The 25,765-nt window shown below is 44.4% G+C and overlaps 1 protein-coding gene and 1 long non-coding RNA gene across 15 annotated transcripts in view; one reads left to right on the top strand and one right to left on the bottom strand.

Annotated features, from left to right (window-relative positions):
* The window catches only part of PDE8A (phosphodiesterase 8A), a 155,841-nt gene that overhangs the window by 55,286 nt on the left and 74,790 nt on the right, over positions 1-25,765 (bottom strand). The gene's annotated exons all lie outside the window — the stretch shown is intronic.
* Positions 22,159-23,961, top strand: LOC110355111 (uncharacterized). Its single transcript, XR_002407525.2, has 3 exons — positions 22,159-22,455; positions 23,450-23,521; positions 23,716-23,961. It is a non-coding gene; the product is annotated as an uncharacterized LOC110355111 (long non-coding RNA).

The raw sequence follows: 25,765 nt of genomic DNA, 5'->3' as shown, positions 1-25,765 counted from the left end.
TGACCCGCGGCTGCCTCAGGTGTGTGAATTCTGCAGGCACTGCAGCTGCCATCCCCGCCTTGAGCAGACGCTTTCATACAAATACTACATTCTTCTGGCCCAGAGGGGAATTCTTGCTGCCTGCACTTTAACAGTTGAACTGCACGGCACTCTGGGAGAATTAAATATGGCACAGTAGTTCTATTGTTTAATATTACTATATTAAAACTGCTTGCTCTCTTGTGATTCTGCAAGATCCTGGAGCGTAGCAATAAGTGCTGATCTGTTTCATATCTATCAGCTAGTTCTCTTTTCTGTTGGGTACCCCTTGCTAGTTTTATTTTAGAGATGATTACAGATGCAACAGGCTACAATATGTCTCCATCACTATCAGTTTTATTTTTTCCTTTATGCACATGAATTGCAGTGGCAGTTTTCCTTGAACCATCCGGATTTGAATAATCAGCTGACTAAAAGGAAATTCCAGCCTATGAGGAAGCTTTCCAATTATTAATACTTTCTTTACATCAAACAAACTCTTTATGCCTTGATCTACCAACACTGCAATTGCCACAAACAGACCAAGGAAGCACAGCACAAAGACAGCATAAACCAGTCGGTGGATCTGCTAGGATTCCTAAAAGATCTGGTTTATCCCAAGCCTTCCATCTGCTAAGGAACAAACCTGCTTTTTCTTTTGTCCAACACGTCCTGTGCCCACCTGAAGCAAGAACGAACTGGCTTGTGCTCCATCGGGTACCCTGCCTGGGAACCGCTCTCAAGGACAGCAAAGATGCCATCGCCGCGGTGCAATTACGGTGGCAGAATAAACGCCAAGTCGGTGGGACAGAGGCCGGTAAAATGAAAGAGAAATATTTAATATTGATAATAAACATTTCAGCATTTTTGATTACTGAATACAGGTTTACCAGATTGAGTGCAACTGTCTACTGATATTTGAGAAAACCAAAAGAGAAGTTCTTGGCTCTCAAGCCTTTTTGAAATAGAGAACTGTCTCCAATAAATGGATGAAGACTTGAGACTGTTAGATGTCTTTTCAAAAAATATGAGGAAATTCACAGTAGCGCCTCCTTTTCTCAGTCTAAGGTTTAGCGTTAATTTTGCTTGTTCACAGCAATGCCCAATCCAACAGGTTAACTCCAGCTTTTCTCATAAGGAGGAAAACAGATAAACAGAGTGCTGAGGATCCCTTCTTCCTTTTGACCACTAGAAACTTGACTATCTGAGGGGATGAGTGACTGATTTCCTCTAATACAGATGCCTCTTCATTTCTGAGGACCTACAGGGTAGTTTGAAACCTGACACTGGTTTTCTGTGTGAGGCTGGTTCAGTAACACGCAGTGCTGCTGCCAGCCCACACGGCTTGTTAAATATTACACGCTTGGTAGATGGGATCACTCTTTTTTTCCCTAAAGTACAGTAGAACCTTTTTACAGTTATGCCGATCCCCCTAAACTCTGCATGTCTTTAGTAAAGTGAGGTTTTCATTATAATTAAAATTGCAATTAAGTAGAATTTGACGCAGCAAAGCAACTTTCCGTTCTAGTTCTCTTGTAAACCGAATTTCGCTCTATCTGGATTTGTGGTAGGAACACTCCATTTTATTTAACTTAAAAATCTCTATTAAAAAATTAACTATACTATATATCTTTGATACAAAGAAATTTCTGCACATTCTGCCTATGAATAGCATTTCCTTTACAAACGAATTGCTGGATATACCAAAGACGACACTGCTGCTTTAAAATGAATTATTATAGAGTATGACTTTCTCCTTAGAAATGCATAAGCAACCAATACGTTACCACCTCCTAGTAAAGTTTCATGGGACTAAAGCCGCATTAATAAGGTCACAGCAGAGCAATCTCCAAGGAGGCAGCTCCTTTTTAATAAACAACCCATCAGCATAAAACCCATCACTCTGCCACCATCGTCCTTAACTGGGAAACAAATTCAGTTGGGTATCAAATATCCACTTAAGCTGAGATCCTGCCCACCGCAAAGTTCATTGACGTTGGTACCGTCCAGATATACCCCAGGTACAATGTTGATATTTCTCAAAGTACATGGGCCATAATTATGCGAATAATAATCTACAGATGTTGAGTAGCCTCATATAAATTCTATCTCCATTCAACCTTGAGATTTCCAGGAAAGAGAGACATGATCTGGAGATAGCTGCATCAGATACCTTTACCAGTTACACGACAGCAGTGACACTTCCACAGTCTTGCTGCAGTTGCAAAGTTTGAGGGAAGGATCCGTAACACGCAGGAGTAAGAACATGGAGCGAGATGATGCAAAACACAAAAGCGTGAGGAGTCGGAGCTGTTCTGTCACACGCCACCGAGCTCCACAATACAGCACTTGCGCAGCGACATCCGCATTTCACCTGCATAACCATGAAGAATTAGGAGTATATGAAAGAAAGGGGCTCCACTTAGTAATCATACAATGAGATGGTGTCAGCCTATGCAAGAACAAAACAAAACCCCCGACTGATTACTTGCAAGGCGTCCATCCAAAACCAGTCTCCCCTGAGATAAAAACTCTGGCATCTGCCAAGATGGACGCTCGATTAATCTGTTTTGCAACTGTCCAAAATATGTTTCTACCCTGAACGTTTTTGCTTTCTCACTCTGCTGTTTGTTTCTAAGAAAGGATGCGAAGGGCCCAGGCCTGCTGCTGCGAGCGTGAAAGCTTTACGCCAAACAACAAACACGAGAAGAGAGACATTAAAGTCCTGTCTGGCGACACCATTAAGAAGTTCACAGTCACCATTTCCTTCTTCCTCCCCTGCACTAAGTGTTGCTTCCCAGACAGTGATCCAGACTCCTGATAGCTCCGGCAGGGAGCTTTTACCAGAAATTCTAGCAGGAAATGTTAATTCACAAGCCTCGGAGTCCTCCCTCAGGGAAGAGAGATGGATCTGCACAACCAAACCGCGGGGACCCCGGGCTCCTCAGACCTGCCCGCGGCACACGGGAGCAAACCCTCCGCGTCTAGCAAAGCTGAGCAAAAAACCAGCTGTACTCATTTATTTTCTTTAGCCTTTTTCCCCCAAGCAATGAAATACTAGAGGAATGTCCAAAGCAAACAGAAAAATTCTATTAATGAAATATCCGATTTAGTACAGCTTCATGGCGTAACTCTGAGCTCAGCCTGATTTCCAGCACACAAAACCTAGCTGGAAAGCTGTGGGACTAGAATAAACCAGAACTACTGCTTTGCGTAAAAATTTGACTGCGTTTCTAGAAACCAGTTTAATGGTAAACACTGTGAAACAGTAACTATAACACACGGATCACAAATAAATCAGATACCAGCGATAAATAGTTTTCTAGTAGAAGCTGTAACGTCTCGTGCAACAGAAAGGAAAAGCCAGACTCACTTCATGAACAGTTCCAATACAGCTACAGTAAAACTACTTGAAAAAATAAACTATAAACTCATTGAAAAATGATGTAGATCAGACTCTTGAAAAGTTTTATTACTCAGATAGTTCATCTGATTTCTTTTTCTTCCTCTATGAACTTTGAACCTAAGGCTGTAATGACTTACTGCAGATGCAGGAGAGAACAGTGTTCTTGATTAGGAAAGCTTTTATCAATCACGGGAAGTTTCATCTGACTCGGTTTATGTGTTCGCGTGTTCCTTTGAGCCAGGACAAATGTTCTTGCTGCATTCATATTTGTGTGGTTAGCAGATTTTTCTGCATCTCTTTTGTCCTTATCCCCCCGAGACAAAACAAATGGTGTGCTGCTAAATGTTGAATTTGCAGTTTTAGTACTGCGTCGCGAGAGGAATATATTTTGACTAACTGCAGGAATCACTAACATGCACAGTCTAGGCAGCTACCACGGAATACCAAAGCTCTACATTTTGTTCCTTCACTGCTTAATTTGAACCAACATATCATACACTGCATGACTTCAGAATATACTACGAGGTGCATAACTTAAGCCAGTTCTATTTTGTAATCTGATTTTGCTAAGAACGTTCATATGTATTCCAATAAAACAAACCTTCTGTGAAACAGCAGGGAAATATTAGAGGTGGCATCAAACCACTACTCCACTAGACATAAATTACTCACAGTATGTTCCCCACAGACAGAGTAACAAAACTTGCAGGCCACAATACAAGGTTGTACCCAGAAATACTTTCCAGATGAAGCAAGTAAGATTTGCAGCGGTTTAGAGACACAATCGACAATTTCCTGCTATTGGGAGAGAGATTATCTAGCGCTTTGGTGCACGATTCTGCCTCCTTGCACATCTCCTTTTGCGAGTTCAGCGGGCAATGAAAGCTAGAAAGGACACTTGTACAAACGTAGGGTCCATCACTGCTCCCTGTGTCCTCCCTCCTCTGTGCCGCTGAATGCCGAATCACTCGTTAATTATTGTGTCAGACAGATCTAACAAATACATTACCTACCAAGTGTGTGCGACTTGCTGCTTCATGCCCCTTCTTTATGCTTAAATAATACAACCCTGCCATTGCTACCCAGGTACTCTTTGGAAGTAAAGCATGGCTTGTTTGAACCATAAACTAATACTACTTAATGCATTTCAGAATGATTTATTTTTTAATAAGAGAAACATGACTATGTTGGGAATAATGTTTTGCTGACATGGTAAACATGGAACTGTGGGTGCCTTTACTCATATCCCGCATGCTAAATTTCTACTTCAAACAGAGTTTTAAGACAGAATTTCATAGTGTTTATGATAACCTAACAGCTTAGCTGACGATTTTGCTTTGCAATTCTCCTTTGTATTTTTATCTTATTCTATTTTTTTTAAAAATCTGCATGGCATGTAGAACTACCAGGACTACCATCTGTCTGCCTTGCTGTTGCTTGTAGAATAGGATAAATCTGTTTGCTCTGCCAGTCAAGAAAAAACACCACTTCTACCAAGTTCAACTTTGACTATTTAGGTACAAGCAGCACTAAGCAAATTAATGTTTCTCACGTAAGATGTTTTCCAGAGTCTGCAGCAAGAAACACTGTCTGATAAGTACATTTCATTCCATTTCACCCTCTGTCCTGTCACCTAACACACCACCGAGCAACTGCAGCCTCAAGCTGATTATCTGAGCACTCCAGGAGTCAGAGGCAAACATCTGGAACGTATCTGTTAGAAATCACATCTTTCCAGGAGTTTTAGCTTGCACCTGTACTTATAAATCTCCACGAGGGTAAGTTATGAATAAATGTCACGAGCAGCAGGAGGCAGAAGGTTCTGATTTTGAGCCCTTTGGCTCAGCCGCTGTCAAGGGCCCCAGGAAGGAGGTGGGCACAGAGATGCTCCAGAGGCACAGTTTGTTCAGAGCTCTCCTGGTCCGCTGGAGGATAAGGAATACGCTGTATTAGGCCTCCTGGGGCCCACGGTGCTGTTGGCGCACACGTCCAGCCAGCTCTGCAGAGCAGGTTGGGTGGCAGAACCTGCTCTCGTGGTCCCCTCTCTGTGGGAAACTACAACAGGTCCATGGAATCCTTGACAGAGTATGGGAATAGAGATCAGCCTTGAAGATATTAAGGTTTACCCTTGAAAAGGATGGGAGTAAAGGAGCATCCGGAGATATTAAGTTGTACCTGTGAGAGAGAAGGGAGTAGAAGAGTAACATGGATGATAGCAAAATTAGCCAATGAGATGTTACTGCTGTAACTTGTAACCAATAGTGAAGAGACACATGAATTGGTAGAACCGTATAAAAACGCACTTGTAGCAATAAATGGCATCTACTACTTTCATCCTGGAAGAGCTCGGTCCGTGTCGTTTGTCCGTCTCAACTGCGACACCTCTCCTCTAACCCAGGCACCTGGGAGTTTCATCCAGCTTTACCACTGGGGAACCAGAGTCCCCCAGGCTTATTTTTGTTGTCTGTAACCCCACGAATGGCTCAGACTTCAGGACAAGCTGCGAAGGGGAATGGGAAAGAGGAGAGGAGGAACTGAAGCGGACAGTACTGCAAACACAGCAGTGATGAGGGAGGCAGAGGTCACAAGAATCAAACAGCACCGCTGTTATCTGACAGGAGGGCACAAAGGTACAGGATGAACCTCTGAAAATATGCAGAGGTGGGGACAGAGAATACACAGAGAGGAAGAGGGCAGGGGAGAAACAAAGAGAGAGAAGCGGCTGCCAATTGTTTGGCTGCAGCGTTACCTCTGCCTGGGCACTGAGCTCATTGTCTGCAGCGGCTCCTTTCCTGCGGCTTTCCTGAGCCTCCCCCAGCACAGACAGCGCTCGTTCCAAATCGGAAGGTGACTGATGCGGGTCCTGTGCTACGGGCAGGTCTGCACCGGGGACTACATCAACGCCTTTATTTTTGTGCAGAGTGCAAGGTTTTCACTGCAAGCGTTTAACTGACTGAAGTACGAGCTGACCACATCTTAGCCAATTTGGCAGCCTGTCTCAGAGAATGTTCGTATTTAGGGATTGGTATGTTCTTAAGGAGACAATCCCATTGCAAATGCAACCAAACACCTGGAGATGCAAAGCAAATTCACACATGCACCCACGGCTGGCTACTGCATCCAGTTCATTTCTCTATATACTGACTGTGGGCCCCATTAGGGATGCAGGATGCTGGAAGAACAGGAACTCTGTATTGGAAAGAACTCATTATATTCCTTTCCGACCATAAAGGAAGATACTCTGAGGGAAAAAGCATTTTTGTTTCTGCACAGACCCAAACACGGAGTCAGAAAAGACAAAGAGAACCCAGCATTGCAATGAGCCCAGATGCTCCAAACTCAGTACCCCACACTCAGACTGCTTCCAGTGACTGAAAACACTACCAAGACAGCGCAGCAAAACGTAACGTAGTAGGGAAACACACTAGGCAAAATGTTCTGGCCATACCTTAAGAAAATCAAGACAAACTGAACGTCCTCCATGGCGTGGCAGCTCCTACATCCAACTCCAGCACAGCCTGTCGTGCTGCCTGTCATCAGATGTCCCCTGACTTTTTCACGGTGGGTGGGGGTTTTTCTGTGTTTGTGGGGTTTTTTTGTTTTTGTTTTGTGGTTTTCTGTTTGTTTGGTTGTTTGTTGTGGTTGGTTGTTTGCTTGCTTGTTTTTTGGGGGGTGGCGGTGTGGTTTTTTGTTTGGTTTCGGTTTTATACATAAAGGGCCTTAGAAGATTGCTCACAAGAACCGCTTTCATGATCCGCTGCTCTTTGCCCAAGACACGAGCTTTGCGGAGAAAGGAAAAACAGGATCTGGAGACGCAGTAGCGCTAAGCTGGGGAGAACCATTTGGAGCAGGACAGACCTACAGACGCGACAGGGAAGCACAAGACGCAGGTACCACAAGGCACACAGTGCGCCCCGTTTTTACAGAGGTTGTTTCTTTTTTTCAGTAGGTGCTTCCCCTTGCTACGCATGATGGGAGGCTAATATGATGATGTTAGTATTATCAACTAAAGCTGCCCCAAGCTTTGTCTGGAAGAACCATTGAGCTAAGGGGCTGCACTGCTCATCACCGGTTCTCGTCCAAGTGGAAATTAATAAACCTGTGGCACGGCCAAAAAAACAAGCAAACCAAAACTGTAAGGGGATCAGACCCCTGGCAGAGATTCAATACTCCTGATCTCAGCAACCAAACTAATTGTAATGAACTTCTGATGAATCCGTCGTCCCCGTATCTGCAGCATTACAGCACCAGAAGCTTCGCAGCCCGCAGCTTGCAACATGTTTTGCAACGCATGGATGGAGGTGTTTTCACATACGCACCATACAGCACCGCACTTTAAACTATTTCAGGCTGCTTCAGGAAGCTACTAATAGAATTCTGCAAGAAATCACACTCGTGGGAAAAAAAAACCCCACAACTTGAAACAAATGCAAGGTTTTATCACTGCTTGATATTTAAACTGTCAGCTTGATCCTTCTGGTAAGTAGGCAGCTCAAGTTCACAACTGAACACCTACTTTATTTATTTAGCTATGCTGCGTTTAAGCTTACATCCTGTCTGCTGGGTGCATCCGGCTCCACAGATCTCCATGCGGCAAAGCTTTAGCATGAGGTGGGGGAGCTACTTTCCACAAGCCAAAAAACAGGAAATTCGATGACATTGTTCAGTGAGCAGACGTCAGCAGAGAGTGATACAAAAGAGTAAACAGCTTCCTAGCAGCAGCAGACAAATGGGCCGGAACTACTGGAATCCTGTGATGTCTGGCGCGTTTTGCATGAAAATGACTGTCTCAATGAAACGGGGATTGATCTTTGGCTGGTGCAGATTGGAGCTGCTCCCTGGAAATCTAGGAATACACCAATTCGGTCTGTTTAAAAGATCCGACTCCAAGTCTTTACCTTTGTGATCCCCAAAACATCATTTTTGAGAATTCATGTTGTTGATATTCTAAATATTAAAAAAATAAAATCTCATTATTTTAAAACATGCAAAAAGATGATTTGAATAAAAAGGATAAATTCCAGCGAGTGTATGAAAGGCATCATGATCACACTACCATCAATCTTACACATACATATAATGTATGTATACATATATAATATTCTTGTTACAATACTTTGATATGAAGGAAGCTCAGCACTCTGCTGGTGGAACCAAACAGTAGGTGTGACATCTCCTTACGGATTTCAGTGTTTGCTTTGTGGAACCTGCCCTCAGTTTTTCCAGCTATGGGCAAATGGCAAATATGATCCAAAAAAATAACCTCTCAGCCTGACGTACAATGACTCAAAGCCGGGTTAGAGCAGGCAGAAAGAAAACGTAGGGGAGGACATTTGTGCTCTAACTGAATGTCATTCTGCCCACCTCTGTCCAATGTAAAGACCTCTTATCTGCAAGATGTAGTATTTGACCACTGACCACAAGTACAGAGCTTCACTATTGCATCCTAATCAAATGGTATCCTGTGAAAAACTCTTCCCTACTTGTAAAGAGACCACTGAGGCAATATCATTTTTCAGGTCCCTTATTTTGCTTTTTGAGCTATCCCTTTCAAAGGGATGTACAGAATTAAGTCCTATTTTTCAGCTCTGAAGGTCTTGACAAACAGTCAGACCAGGGCCTTGCTGGGGTTTTATGATCCGGGAAAATCTGGCGACCTTACAGAAAACACACCGGGGGGTGCAATTCAGTAGGTAGAACCGCAGGACCCCCCTCTCACCCAGGGATCCCTCCCAACCATCATCTAAGCAGAACAGACTTCTAAGATGAAAATTAGCAGCTAAATTTAGAGCTGTCCATGAGACTGCCCCGCTCCCAGTAACAGAGAGAGTGAACAACAGGAAAGAGCCAGATGCTTCTCAGCTCTCCTTGCCAAATTCTGCTCTCCTCGGAGACAAAAAATGTAGTATGTAATCCCGGGGAGGAAGACACACCAATAACCATGTCAACACTGCAGTCGAATGACAAGGCAAGGGCCAGATCTGCCTGCAATATAACTCTAGTGACACGAGCAGACCGTGTTCTTCCTAAACACTGGCAAGTAGCTGGAAGCTAGCAAATGGCTAGACAAAAATAAATAAAAACACATGCCCAAAGAGCAACAGATGCTGATAAAAGCAGCGGGTCTATAACAAACCAAAAACCTCCTTCTCATTCCTCACCCTATCTACATCAGAATTTTCCTGGTTTCAGTCAATTTGTCATTTCAGCGGAGTACGAGTTTGCACCCGTTCTGTCGTTCTTCCCCGACTCCTCAGTTTGAATGTAAGAAATAAGGGCTTAGAAAACAAACTGCTCTCTGAAACTCATCATTCTCAATCTTCTAGATTTAGCTACACGACAAAGTTAAAAATATGTGCATCACTAGCAAAAACCTCCAAGAATAAGCAAATCAATCTGGAAGAACTCCAAGTATTTATCAGAGAACGATATTCACCTGGGTGCGCCAATGTCAAGCAGTTCATCTTGTCAAAGACAGGTTTTCTGCAAAACCCACACGGCTTCTGGATGAAAACATTATTTGAGTTCAACTCCCATTCCAAATTTCCATTCCACTAAGGTCTATGGCTAATAGAAGGATGGGGAAGGACCTCGCGGTGACCTGCAGCAGCGATGATGCTGTTGTGACACGACCCGAGAGGAGATACGTGACCACACAAGTCTGTCATCTCCATGGCACGCTTATTTAGGGCCTTCCATTGTTCAGTTCTGATTTATATCAATAGAGGTGAACGTGGCGACCCAAGGCAGCCAGCACATGGTTTTAAATATAAATGAAACTCTGGAATCCTATTGTGTGCAAGAAAAGCGGTGGGGACGGCATAGGAAGGGTGGATGGCTGTGCTGAGCAATCTGTGCCTCTCCTGGCCAAAAGGACCGTAACTTCTGCAGGATTCCCCTCTCCTTCCCAACGGCCTGAGGCCCCAGACCAGCAGGTATGACACAAAACGCAAAATGTTTTCCAGTTACCTCTGGGATGGATTTTGCAAGCCAGGCCACCGTTTCCCGCTCTTTCCTAAACAGAGAACTCCTTTAAATGTTCTCTGTCTGCACTATCTGTCATTACCGGCTACGTTCCATTAAATTTTTACATACGATTTTGTTTAATGGAAGTGTATTTCAAAATTTTACTTCTGCAGTGCAATGTAAAAGCACCTTTTAATCAGATTAAATGAGTAATAAAAACCTAAGCCTAGGTTTACTGGGAGGTTAACCTGGAGGCCACTAGCTACGGTATTTCCTATATTTTACACCTATTTTGGGTCACTTTACGTTACATTAGCAAATGGACTAAACTGAAGTGTTTTCCAATATAAAAAGAGGGCTTGTCAGGAGAAACGAGAGCACCTACCATTCGCCCATCCACAAAGGGGAATGTGTTTCTTACGGGATCGCTGCACAGTGCTCAGCTTTGTTTCTGTCGAGATTTTGACATATGGCTCAAGTTAGACCTTAAATTAGAATATTCCTCTTTGAATTGAGAAATGATCTTTCTGTGCAAATGAATAGTGTATTCAGTGCGAATAAAGCTTCTGCTATTGCACAGTTCATCTTATCTACTGATGTCATTTCCTTCGTTGCTTCTGTAATATTAATAATCGCCATATAGCCAAAGAGGTCATATACTAGGAATGTATGCTTTAAAATTCTTCAACATCGCAGAAGAGTTTGAACAAAAAAATCTATGTTTCTGGCTGGATGAACACACTGAATGACTTACAAGGAGATGACATTACATCATTGAAAGGTGGGGATAAAGAAACCTGTCTACTGAGGGGAAAAAACTCTGAATTGCAAGAGAAATGTAAGAGTCCAACATAGAAAAGAAAATCGCTAGTGAACAGGGAACCTTTAATAAGCAAGAAGGGGTCATAAACAAAGTAAGCATGCAGCAAAATTGATGTTTTTAAGGAGACTGGTACGTTTTAAGGCAGGGCAGCAAAGATGCTGAAGGGAGTGGAGCATCTCCCGTGTGAGGAAAGGCTGAGGGAGCTGGGGCTCTGGAGCTGGACAAGAGGAGACTGAGGGGGGACTCATTAATGTTTACAGATATCTAAAGGGTGAGTGTCAGGAGGATGGAGCCAGGCTCTTCTCGGTGACAACCAGTGACAGGACAAGGGGCAATGGGTTCAAACTGGAACACAAGAGGTTCCACTTAAATATGAGAAGAAACTTCTTCCTGGTGAGGGTGGCAGAGCCTGGCCCAGGCTGCCCAGGGGGGTTGTGGAGTCTCCTTCTCTGCAGACATTCCAACCCGCCTGGACACCTTCCTGTGTAACCTCATCTGGGTGTTCCTGCTCCATGGGGGGATTGCACTGGATGAGCTTTCCAGGGCCCTTCCAATCCCTGACATTCTGTGGTTCTGTGATTCTGTAACTGTCTGGTATGAACTTCTCAGAACATCTCAGACTAGAAAGCTGCGGTATCATTTTTGCGCTGAGTGCTCTGCTTGGTGGGACTGTGGCTATCTCCAGGTGTTATCACAGAATCATAGAATATGAAGCAGCTCTTTGTGCATAAATGGGAATTAAAAATGAATCTCTACCACGTATGCTGAGGGAAATAGAGGCCCAGGTCCACCCTGCCTCGTCTCAGGCTCATAACCAAGATGTCAGCATTAAAGAGCTGGAGATCCTGGTCGCCTCTCTAACTCCTGGGCAAATGCAGTGGGATTTGGGAGATCTGCCCCTTCCGAACATCTCAACACTCACCCCTGGGGCTTTAGTAGATACCCAGGCTAACATACCCGGGGTAATTAATGAGTGTATTTGAAGAACGGAGCGGATGTTTAAAAAAAGATAATTGAGACATTCTTTAACATCTTTGATTCATAAAAACCCTTCTTGTTCCCACGTGTCATTTCGAATGAAGCATTTTTCTCCTTGAAAAAAAAAAAAAAAAAAAATTACTTTCTAGGAAAAAGCAAATGTTTCTACATAGAAAAATTAAAAATTGGATTAAAGTGCTACATTAAAAATGTAAATTTAAGGAGGAGCCAAGTTTAGGGCACACTGGAGTGAAAAGACATCCAGAGCCAAAAAACTAGCGCTCGAGAAATGGTGTCAGAACACAGGAGCTGGAGCTTTCAAGATGGGTTGGCAAAGAAAAACTACGAGTAAGATCTAGTCTAGTTAAAGACAGAAGTGATTCCACAGAATATTACAGAAGCAGCAATACCTCACAAATATCTTGGTGGGGTTTTGTTTCTTCGGGGTGAATACAGGTCTATGACATAGACACTCTGCTCTTTTATGTATTGGAAACCATTCTTTTAAGTATTTCAGAGCATGGAAATACTGTTCTGGAGGAGATCCAAATACCGATTTGCCAGGGTCTTTAAACCAAATAATTTTGGATAGGATTTTCTTCCTTGTAGTACTTCAGCTTTACGCTCTCCCTAGAATTCTTCCTTTGTTTTCTTCACTTGTAAGTACCAATGTTACCAGCTCTAGAATCTCTTTAAGGGATCTCAAAATAGTTGATCAAATCTCAAGCTTAGTGCAATTTTTTTGGTCTGGGATAGTGATTTTTACTGCTGGTGATACTGCAGCAGTGCAGCAGAAACAGGTCCCAGCCTCTGCAGGACTTTGGTCTGAGCAAGAAAGGCATTAAGTGCGAAGCAAAACAGGGCGAAAGGGCAAGGATTAAGTCTGATTAAGTCTTGTGCACAAACTCAGACCCTCGGTCAATATTAAGACAGTTGTCTCCAGCACCCGGATCCCAAATACGGGACTGTCGTTTCTGAAAGGAGACATGCAAGAGGAAAACCGGCATTTGGGTTATCGCATATCTAACAGACAGCAGTAACGTGGGCTGCCATGTATCACACACAAAGGCCAAAGCCAGAAGAGCTGGTTCCACTGAGCGTCCTTGGAGACAGGTAAACCAGGACAAAACGGAGCCAGAGATGACAGGGCAAAGAAGTCAGTGAATAATTTATACTACAAGAAAAGCTCACGCTTTCAGAGGGCAGAACATCAAATCAGACAGCTGGAAGGCATCTGCAGAAATTATCTAGAGCATCCTCTATCCCAAGGCAGGATTAATGCAGTTAGGTCACTCCTAACACACATTTGCCTAAGCTTCTCAAGCTCCACAGCTGCCCCAGCCACCTACTGAATTGCTGCACTGTCCTCTCTCTGTTGGGAGCTTTTCCCAACTCATCCAACTTCAATATTCTCTATAATTAGGGCTGAATGTAATATTTCTTGCCCTATTCACCACGGAAATGAAAAATTTATTATCCCTCCCATTACTATTTATTTATTACTATTATTTATTATCTCTGCCATTCTGCAGCAGCCTTTCCCAGATTTAAAGGCTGGCTGCTTTGCAGAATTAAAGGACTTATTATTTTCCTTTAAGTCAAAGAATTTTAAAACAATTTTTTAAAACCAACACACACACACAAAGTTGTGAACACTTATGGGAGCTGTACACGCTGCAACTTGTGAGCAATCGCTCAAAATAGCTTGAGCACAACTTATGGGGGGATTGCAGAGGGACGCAGGCACGCACTGAGAAGCAGCTGGACACAGAAAGTGCATCTGGATATGACAATCCTTACTCATTGGATCCCAATTTCTAGGAAATGCCTAGACAGAGTACAACACTTACTTCCATGGAAATTATCGCGTTGAAAACCAAGGCTCTGCATCTCCACTAAGAAAGGACTGTGCCCAGGCCAACACACAATCATATCTCATTAAAATCAAGATAATTTTAAGTTAAGCTTGAGCTTAAGTGCTTGCTGAATCACAGCTTGGTGTTATACACAAGGAAGTTTGTGATACACATTCATTTTCAATCAGACAACCGAGACATGACAGGAATTACATCTTGCTCTTAGGATTGCGCTTGGACTGATATTGTTAGTCCCCAAAGAGAGAATTTCAGTGTTTATTACAACAGCTGGAATTAACTATGTACTCTAGTAAAGACATTAGAAATCCTAGCAGGAGGTAACCGTATAATTACATTTCTCATAGATATTTCAGAATGAAATACAAATCTCAGTTAGCGCTTACTGACATCTCCAGAGCACATAAACTCATAGAAGCTTTCATAGATTTATAAAAGGAAAGAGAAAAGCTTCCTGGAAAAGAACAGACTGGCCACACTTATCTTACTTGATGTGAATGAGGCTCTGGCAGACCAGAAAGAATAAAGGAAATAGTTGTGTAATGCCTAATGACTGCTTAGAATGGAAAAATGTTTCTTCTTTTATCTTGGCTTGTTACAAGGGGATGGGTCAGTACAACACAGCTTGAATAGGAAATTATGCCTCTGATCAACCCAAGGTTTTAAAAGCTATGTGCACATATTGTGCAGTAACAGGTTAGCTTTGAACCATGTCAAAAATAGAGTAATTTCCATTTGCTAGGAAGTTATAGGTTTAACTTTATAGCACAGAAGCAATAATTGACTTTCATGTAACTAAACCAAGGAGGACGGAATAAGTATTTTCACGACACCAGGAAATAAATGCAGCTACATTCACAAAAGTCAGGCTAACACCTATCAAGAGTTTTACAATTCCATGCCAAGATAAACACCTCCACTACTTTTGGTCTCGAATCTGGCATTTCTTGTTCATTTAACTTCATTTCTATGTCTTCTGAGGCAGAAGTACCTTCAGTGCACCTACAGTTTATTGCGGTTATCATCACCCAAACAGACCTTATTAAGGGGCACTATAATATTACGCTAATGAATATGGGTAGTGGTAGCAGCAGAAATGCCCCAGGTAAGGATCTGACTCTTTTGATTATTATTTAGGAAGGTGCAGTTTTCACAGCTCCAACTGACCGAGGAACTTTGCCAACAGCTTTCTAGATGTGTTATAGAACTATTGTAAAAGCTCGAGACTCCCTAACAGATGATGTTAAAATCACAGCTCTTAAAAACATGAAAGGCAACAACGGCAACGCACAGGCTTAGCACCAATGTCACCATCGTTTTACACTGGACACCTATCGAGTCACTGGTCACTATTCCACTGCTTTGCGATCATTAATCCAAATTCATTTTGACACGGATGACTAGATTTTGATACTTTAGCTCCTTAATAAGTGCAGCACCTTACTCCTTGAAAAGTCTGGATGAAAGAAAAATGTTGACAATCCGATTCAAATTTAAACCAAATCTGGGAAGATCAATTTAGAGTGCAACTGTAGTAAAAATCCTTCACATGTAACACTGCACTGTCTGCAGCATTTCTAACAGATTTGAATGAGCAGTCAGCAAATAACCTCTTCCATGGCCAGATCTTCAGGAGCTGCTGAGAACTGGAATCTCTCAGGGAAGTAAAGCGATGTAAGGAGTTAAGTCTAACCAGCATTTACAGATGACAATTCATTCCTACAGAAACACAGTTCTGGGCCAGAACAGCTCCCACTCCAGGATAGAACAACAGCAACCAAGTCTGAGTCTTCATTCCAACAATTTCTGGACGTCTTTTTGGGCCCTGGGGCTTTGTCACAGGTACCAAATGTCTAAGGCTGCCCGGAGGTTAATGCATCCCTTCCCAATTCAGCATATTCTCCACCTGGATGTTGTTCCTGTGACAGATGAAATCCAGCCCTTTCTTCTGTTGTTTGTCCTCAGACAACAAAGAAATCTCACAAAGGGTCAAAATATATCATCTCTGTTGCCAGCTAACAATTCCTTATCGCCATTACTCATTTATACTGTTTATGTTTTCCTATTGCCATAGTAACAACACAGACAGCTAAAAAGAGCTTCCATGAAATAAATCAATGGCATCTGCAGACCTGAAAGCTGCTCAATTCAACAACGGTTCATATCGAGGGGAGAAGGTGAGCGACAAAACCTGCAATATGTTAATACTGGACAGATTTTTTTGTCCTTCACATGCTAGTAATTGGCAAACAGTGTCTGAAGAAAACTGGCTAGTATAAAATCTAATAGCGAATATAATACAAGGAGGAAGGCTTGAATGAGATGGTCATGCTTATTCATTGTTGTTGTAACATATTAATTAAGTGTTGCTATTACATGCAAACATCAGAAATTTGGCCTCTACCCCAATGACTCTGCAATGTATGACACACAGCCCTCAGTTCTTCCTTACATCGTGTCCTTTTCTTATATGAACGGCCTCATCGCATGAGATGCAAGACTCGAACAATCAAGACTTCATGATAGACAACACATTGAGAAAATGATTCTATGAATGGTGATCTGCACGAGGCTTTAGGGAGAGGGGCTGCTGGATAAAGGACACCCAGGAAAGTTCTGTGCAGTTTGGTTTAGAGATTTTAATGCTCACTTTGGTTTTCCCCCTTCCCAAAATAGCAAGCATTCCTACAACACTCAAAACATATTTACCGTAGGTCTTTCGTACCTTATTTAAGTACATCAGAACACTGATATGCTACAAAGACGCCCTGAAAGAGAACTTTTAAGATCCACAGACGTTTTAATCTAAATACAGGTGTTTTGTGCCATTTGAGGTCTCCCACATGGCCTCTCCTGCTGGTCCTGAGGGTTGTTTTTAGGTGGGGTGTTAGGTACACCGTGTAGCAGCCCGGGAGGATCATCCGAGATGCTGCAGCACATCACAGTGGGCACACACCAGACGTCTCTGGTGCCCAAGTACCTCGACACTATCACCTAAGCAAGTGGCTTAAAGATCACAGCCATAGATGAGGAGACTTAAATCACGTCTCACTTTGCTGGATTTGGCTCTTTCTAACAATCTTTACCTGTTATTGCACAACAGGAAATCCTCAAGTGCCCTTTCAGCTTTGCTCTCCCATCAGCTCCACTATCCGTGTTTATTTGCACCGCCAGTATATCCAAGAGCCCTTTTCATGGACGGGGATGCTCTTGTGCTATATCAACAAAACACGACAGCGGGCAACATCTTACAGATCTAATATGTGAGATGGAGCTAACGGTGGAGACGGATGGATGGGGTGTAGCACAAGGAGACAGCACTGCCATAGCAGAAGGCAGAGCTTCCAGCAGACCAGAGACAGCCGTGGGTAAGCGGGTCTAGCGTGGCTGCTCCTGACGCTGCAGCTGTCAGCAACACTGGAGAGCTCATCAGAACAGCAAATAAGCCCAAAGAATATCCAGTGACAGACGGACCTGAATTTCTAACGTGAAATGTGTCCTTCATTCTGCCCTTGTCCTGCTTTTCACCATGTTAAGCCTGGGTACAAAGGAACTTGCAAAGTGAGGGCTGGGAGGATCCATGGCTGCACTGTGAAAATGCCTGACCAGAAAAAGAGCAAGCAGAGAAAAGAACTAGGGAAACCTTGGCACAAGGTGAAGTAGGTATCAACTCACCGTAAGTAAGTTTAGGCTTGAAATAAGGAGGATTAGAAACCCTCAGAAGAGGAAGGATCTGGAACAGCCTTCTAATAGGAACAGGGAAAGGCTGAAAACTAATTAGCTTTGAGACAGTACAGGATGCATTTATGAAAGGCATTCAATGCTGTGGCTGCCCATAATAGCAGAGGACTGACCTTCATGACCCAGGTCAGCCCTCCCACTCCAGTAACTGCATCTGTCCCCAGAACACACAAAAAGCCAAAACCCTGTTTGTTCAAAGCCCCTCCGCCTATACGCTTGTTTTGCGTTTAATCCCTTTCTACAGTAGTCAATTGAATAGGGAATAAGTGGTATGGAACAAAATCATTAATCCAAGAAAATGCATTAAGCAAAAATAGAATAAGCGATGATATCAAAAAATCCAATGTGCTATTTTTGAAATTCAACTTTTTAAATCTTCCTTCCCCAACTCCAAAGTAGAAAAAAGCAAAAGTGACTGGGGAATCGAATCTTTTGGTTTTACGTTTGGCATTAAACAGGTCATAAAAATGATTGACTTTGGCTCTTTATGCCTTTAATGCATTAAAAATAATTACAACCATGCCCCAACTGAAAAGCAATCTCAGGAGTCAGCATGTGTGTTTAGGCTTTTGAAGACAAGTAACGACTCAGCAGCGCACAGAGCTCATCCCAGAGGAGACGGGAGGAGAGGGCCGGCGATGCAGCCCCTGTGCAGTCCTAAAATCCTTCACTACTACCGTGACCTCCACAAGCAGTGAGTCCTCGAAACTACAAGAGAGTTGCTTAAGTTCTAAAGGGAAGAAAGAAGGTATGGTGGAACTGAGTCAGGCACTGACACAAAACCTCAGAAATTACCTCCAGTTCTGGGTGCATCCCATTTGGAGAACCTCAGGAGACACTTCATAGATGATATTCAAAAAGTTTGCAAATTCACTGTTTTCTTACCTGGCCAGGCAGTGTGATTCTCCATCTTCCTGCTCCTCACACGTGGCACAACACACGCAGTGAGACTGTTAGATCTGCTGTGGCACAGCAAAGCCAAACTCAGCCCGAATCTTGTTGCCTTTCTCGTTCCTTTCCTACGTGCCGATGTAGAAAAGGCTGCCTTGCTTTACATCTGCTCAACTTTGCTAGCTCTCTTTAACACTGCAATGACTACAGACAACATTTATCTTAACAAAAGGTTCCACAGAAACCAAAGAACTTGGCATCAACCTTCAGCACAAGAAGCTCCGTTTTTTCTGTTTAAAAGTCCTGTAAAGCCCAGCTGAAAGCCAGCTTCCCAATTCATGTAAAGGCATCCAAATGGCATCGCGAAGCTACAACAGACACATGGTCTTTGGAGCCATCAGCATGTTCAGTAAACACGGGATAATTAAGCACGTACATAAACTGTTTCTAGGTTAAATAAAAGAAACAAACAATCCTTCACGTTTAAGTGATTACGTTAACCTTATCAGACAGCGTCACCAGATCAAAGGCGTACATTCGCTTATAGCACAAAACCACCTACATCTCATTTTACTACAAAACAAAGACCTTGGTATTACTAAGTGGTACAAACATTCTTCTTCGCTTGTCAAGCAAGCTCAAAGGGGGATCCCCATGGCATTACACCATTTGGGCCATGGCCAGCTAAGAGAGGAGCCTTTCCGTTCCTCATCTTTAGCTTCTGGCTGCAGGAGCTGTGAGGCCCAGAAGAGCATCCATTTCCACGGGTGATGGCACAGCGTCTGTGCAAGCCCCACAGTCCAGCAGCACTGGACCCCACTCCACTCGAGCCTTGGCACCTTCCTCTTCCCCCTTCTTCTCAACAGATGAAGGTCCCAGCGGCAGCCCCGCTCAGGCTCCAACTACGTAGATGGGAACTCCTTAACCCCAGGTTCCAGTATAAGTCGGGAAATGAGCTATTAGAGAGCAGTGTAGGGGAAAGGGACCTGGGGGTCCTGGGGACAGCAGGGTGACCATGAGCCAGCACTGGGCCCTTGTGGCCAGGAAGGCCAATGGTACCTGGGTTGGGTTAGAAGGGGGTGGTCAGTAGGTCAGAGAGGTTCTCCTGCTCCTCTGCTCTGCCCTGGGGAGACCACACCTGGAATATTGTGTCCAGTTGTGGCCCCTCAGTTCCAGCAGGACAGGGAACTGCTGGAGAGAGTCCAGCGCAGGGCAACAAAGATGCTGAAGGGAGTGGAGCATCTCCCGTGTGAGGAAAGGCTGAGGGAGCTGGGGCTCTGGAGCTGGACAAGAGGAGACTGAGGGGTGACCTCATTAATGTTTACAGATAGATAAAGGGTGAGTGTCAGGAGGATGGAGCCAGGCTCTTCTCAGTGACAACCAATGGTAAGACAAGGGGCAATGGGTTCAAACTGGAACACAGGAGGTTCCACTTAAGTATGAGAAGAAACTTCTTCCCGGTGAGGGTGGCAGAGCCTGGCCCAGGCTGCCCAGGGAGGTTGTGGAGTCTCCTTCTCTGCAGACATTCCAACCCGCCTGGACACCTTCCTGTGTAACCTCATCTGGGTGTTCCTGCTCCATGGGGGGATTGGGCTGGATGAGCTTTCCAGGTCCCTTCCAACCCCTGACATTCTGTGATTCCTTCCTGTAGCTCTTTGATCCACCTCAGCATCCCCTGCTTGCTTGCATTGACTCATTCTTCTGTTCTTCTCTGAAAAATTATTGCCTGCAGACTCCTAGAACCGGGTCACGGTATCTCACCTGCAGCGAACCCAAGTGGCGTTCAGCACAGGTACGGGCAGCACTGCACCTTGTCTGCCTGATGTTTTGAGCAACCCAGCATCTCCCCTCAACCAAGTCTGCCCCATTAGCTTCAGTCTCTCCTGTCCTACCTTACCAGACTCTCCCCAGCCCAAAGCAGCATGCCATCCAAACAGCAGGACCTCCAGGGTAAAAAACAGGTTGTGCAGTCTAAGGCTGAAAAGTAATTTAGAGAACATTAAAAATTCCTTCTCTTGCAGCATAAGGAACAAACCACACTCTATATGGTGCAAGGAAAGCTTCACAGAGATCACAACGCTTTTCATTTTTTGGCCATCTAAAATATAGCTTGAACACCATGATGCAGTTTTATGATTGTTATGTTATTGTTTGGCAAGGCTTTTAAATGTCTGTTAGATTATTTTTCATAAGTAGGAAGTAAGGGGGAGTTTGCTGATGAATTTTACTTTGAAAGACACTTTTCTTAACACATCAGCACGTTTAATCGGCACGCGGCACTCAGCGCAAACGCAAGCACGCAGCGACGCGCACCTTTCCCCCTACCAGCTGCAGCTATCCCAGCGCACACAGGCATGAATTTCCAGAAAAAAAGGGACAAGTGGGGCAGGAAAGAGACAGTCATAAGACACAAGGCCCAGCTCTGAGACTGGGCAGTAAGACCCGCTGAGGCCTGCCAGGAACGAGAAAGCAATAAGTAATGGATCACAAATTGGTGCGGGGTGGGGGATAAGGGGGATAAGCTTTGGACTGGTTCCTTTCTAACCCAGTCATAACCGAAACAAAGTCCACATCGCCAGGCCACGGGAGCCACGGGAGGTGCCTGACACCAGTCAGGAGCTCCAACATCCACGGACCTTGGAACTACTTGCAAAATCAGTGCTGTGAACCCTATTTGCCACAGCGAGCAGTCTTTGAACCCATTCACATCTCGTCCAGCCTGACTGCAAACCATGCCAGGACTGATACGCCATCCTAGGCGTGTGCCTGTGCCCGCCGTGCGAATGCGTACAGCTGTGAGCGCAGATGTCTCCCGTCCCCTCCTGCTGCCTGTGTTTTCAACTCAGCTTTGAATTTTTCGCACTGGGAAACAACAAATACACAAACCCAAACTTTCACTTGAAGGAGATGATTTATTTCTAAGGAGACCCAGGAGTATGAAACAGAACTTTGAAGAAGTCTGGACACCAAAGAAAGCCATAGTGATGATAGGAATCTTCACTTTGGCAGAAAACGGCACATGGCGTATGAACAACATGCAGACTAAGATGGGAGCTGACGCGCTGGGGTTATGTGTGCTATTCGTGACTCCCAAGCACGGCTGTGTGCTATCTTGATTTAGTTACCTTTGCCTCATTTGCGTGGATTTATTTAGAAAATTCTATATAGCAATAAATGACTAAATATCTAAGGGGCCTGGAGAAAAGCGCACACAGAATGCCTCATTTACACCACATATTCAGTTTCCTGCTGTCTACTACGTAAGATTTGTTATTGAACCACAGAGATTCTGCAAACTTCTGCTCTGATATTTAATTTGTTTGACAGCGCCTGTTCTGCTGACCTCTGGGGCTCCCTGCAAGGCCTGTTTTCCCAGACCGAGCTGGCTTCAATGAGGAATGTCACATTTACTGCGGGCTGGGAAAAGATGAGGGCTTTGCTTGGTGCTGACATGTGTCAACTTTAAACCTGCAAGAAGTGCATTTTTAGAAACACAATTGTCTGCATGCTTTTGTTCGCAGCTGACTGTGTTGTGTCACCCTGACGGAGGAGGCACAAGAGGATTGTGAGGTCATATAAAACTGGATTATGACAATGAATCAACAGGGCATTAGGAATAAGCTAATTAGAAAGGAAGAATCTGCATGCACACACGCATCTTGCTAATTGGCAATTATGGGAGAGAATGGAAGAAGAAAACACACAGCAGCTAAACAGGATTTTAACACGATACTGAAGAGATCCACCCAGATTTCCCCGTGAGTCTTCTGATATCCATGGTGTTTATTCACTGGCTTTGGCTTTTTCCACAAGGCTACCGAGTTCTCCCTGCAGGCAGACAATGTCTTTGAAGCAGTACACACAATAAACCGTCCTTGGTTTTCATTCTTTAAAATGAGGGACGACAACAGATCTTTAAAACACACTATTAGACCTTAAAAAAATGGTTTCATGCTGCTAAAGGAGGCTCCTTAATATGCAGAGCAGCTCTAATAGCATGTTCCCGTGCACAACAAAACCTGAAGCACAGGCGAAAACCAGAGCTAACATGCAATGCAATTAAGCAACAGTAAAATTCAGCCCTGGTGAAAGCAGTAAAAACTTCTAAAGTGACATCTAAGACAAAGTAGCTGAGGTTACCTCCCTATGCTGGAGTGGAAGCGTACGGTTGCAGGGCTCATATTGCAATAACAAGAGTTGTCCCAAGAGAAGACACCGACTCCTGGCTTTGTACCGTTCACAGCCCGCTTGTGCAGGATTCTTAGGGCTCACAGTGTCAGCCGAGACCCAGGAGCATACCCACTCCTGGGGCCATCTGTCATCCTCTGCACAACAACCACTATTAACTCATTGTCACTGGGAAATTGTTTACTTAATAATACATGGAGTTGGCTGTCCTTCCTGCAGAAGAAAGCTGTTCCATAAACATCAGGAACTATTGCCGGACCTCAGCATTCGACGCTGGCTTCCCTGCCTATTCCAGGTTCTTCATTTTTAAGATCTCTTGTTTTGATGTAGACTTTTATGAAGAAATAGTTTATTCAATAGTTTGCTTGTCATCTTCAATAGCCCTGGTTAATAAAAAGACCGAATCAGTGCTTCCCAAACTACTTCTCAAAGTGGAGGAGGAAAATACAAATGTTTCCAAGCTATACCAGTGACTATGCAGAACTGCTTTCATTTTAATGGCAGACATCTACTCCTCATCCCGCTCCCCATAAGGTTATTTACTCATGGTATGGTTTTTTACAGATTGGGACCCTTGATCCTGCAAGCACTTGAGCACTGAGTATCACACTATCTCCGTAGGATCCATTCAGAGATGTAAGTCTGCAGAAATCAGGGCCAGAGTTGTATTTCTGAATGCTGCTGGAGTATAAAGACAAAAAAGACACAAAACCAAAAAGACACAGTGCCAACAAAACCCCAAGGTAGAGCAGTGCCCTGGCTGGTGACTGAACTGTGTATCTCTAAGCGACTAGAAATGATGCAATCCTGACATTTCCATTACTTTACAGCAGGACTTGTAACTGGAAGGACACAGTGGCATAACCAGATTTAACGTAAGCCATGATCCTCAGCACCCCTTTAGAAAACAAAACAAAACCAAATAAACAATTTGAGACCAAGTCATAATCTGAGCTGACTGTGCAGTATTTGACTTGCTTTCAAAACCATTTAGTGTTTTTAGAAAATACTGCGGGTTCTGTACTCTCTGCGGTATTTCCAGCGGACACAGATCTTCCTGTGGTATTAGAGCTGGCACTGCCACAAGAACTTTGCCCCTGATTGTCTCAATGAAAACACCACAAAAAGGAACACTTTCCACAACTGGCTGAAAACATCTAAAATATACATATGTACAGGGATAGGCTTGTATATATAATCAGGAAGGGGGAAAAGAAAAATCTGGTAAACAGATGAAAACGCAATGAATGATTTTACCAAAAGAAGGAAAAAAAAGAGAAGGATTTGGGGGAGGATTTCTGTTTGCTTGTTTGTTTGTTTTTTGAGAGATTCCAGTCAGACTCAAAAGCTTTGCTCATTTTTAGCTGGTGGATTTGAGCCAGAGCCTTTCCTTGGCTCCGACTCAACTCCACTCCAGAGCTTTGATTCACTGAAATCCCGGCCCTAGCTGGGGGAAGGGAGCCTTGTCGGTGCCGCTCCAGCCAGGGGCCAGTGGGAATCGGAGGCGCCGGCTCACCCAGCTCCATCCCCCTCCCCACAGCGGTGGCGTGGGGTCCCCTGTTCCTGGAACCCACTCGACTATCACACAGAATCACAGAATGTCAGGGGTTGAAGGGACCTGGAAAGCTCATCCATCCCAATCCCCCCATGGAGCAGGAACACCCAGATGAGGTTACACAGGAAGGTGTCCAGGCGGGTTGGAATGTCTGCACAGAAGGAGACTCCACAACCTCCCTGGGCAGCCTGGGCCAGGCTCTGCCACCCTCACCGGGAAGAAGTTTCTTCTCAAGTTCAAGTGGAACCTCTTGTGTTCCAGTTTGAACCCATTACCCCTTGTCCTATCATTGGCTGTCACCGAGAAGAGCCTGGCTCCATCCTCCTGACACTCACCCTTTATATACTGATCACCATTAATGAGGTCACCCCTCAGTCTCCTCTTGTCCAGCTCCAGAGCCCCAGCTCCCTCAGCCTTTCCTCACACGGGAGATGCTCTATCCTTCTTTCCAGACTGAGTTACCTGATCATCTCACCTCGCCAAATCTTTTTTCATGTGTGAAAGCGGCGCCGAAGGGAACAAACCCGATTCTGTATAGATAATTACACGGGCTTCAAACAGGTTCCGCTAATGTCACGCTCCTCGGGGTGCTGGTGAGGATGCCCCGCAGCCACGGCACAGACACCTCCGCACGCTGGCAGGGAGCAGGGCGCTCGCACACATTGCCAGACTAGAGGTTGGCTTTTTTTTGCCAAGTACAAAACAGTGCTTGGCAGCGCCAGGTCCCCGGCACAGCCCTGGCAAAGCGCCCCGGCGCTCCCCAAGCAGGGCCAGCTCCACGGATGAGCGGCTCTTTTCTCCGCCGTGCATCGGCGCATTCAGCCGAGGCCTCTCGACCGAGGCTCCCAGCGCACAACCAGCAGGGCCGCGGTGGGTACCCGGCCTTCTAGGAACGGCTCTGAGTCCACTGGTTTATTGCACATTAACGAGCCGGGAGACGACAGAGACTTTGCAGCACGGTCAGATCTAAACTGATGATGCAAAGTCTCCATGTTTCATTCAACCGCTTAGTTATCCAAGTCATACAACTCTGTGAGCTCAAAAATACATTATAGAGAAAGAAAATTGTAAAGGGAGGCAGGCCAGGCTTAGACAGACATGTACTCTCTGGGGCACATGGCAGGGAGGCAAGGAGAGACACAGAGCTAATTGCAAATTGCTGCCATTGCCATATTAGTCATGCAACATAAATGCTGTCAAGTAACAAGCTTTATAGGAACAGACTCTGATTTCTCTGACAATGCCAGAAAGCGGCACTGAGGCTAAAGGCTGCAAATTAAGCATTGTCAGGGTTGATAGAAGTGGTCCAAGATCTGTCAGCTGTA

Source organism: Columba livia, chromosome 11, assembly GCF_036013475.1.
Source record: "Columba livia isolate bColLiv1 breed racing homer chromosome 11, bColLiv1.pat.W.v2, whole genome shotgun sequence".
NCBI lineage: Eukaryota > Metazoa > Chordata > Aves > Columbiformes > Columbidae > Columba > Columba livia.
The sequence above is the reverse complement of the archived record's forward strand: the minus strand, read 5'-3'. Positions and strand labels throughout refer to the sequence as shown.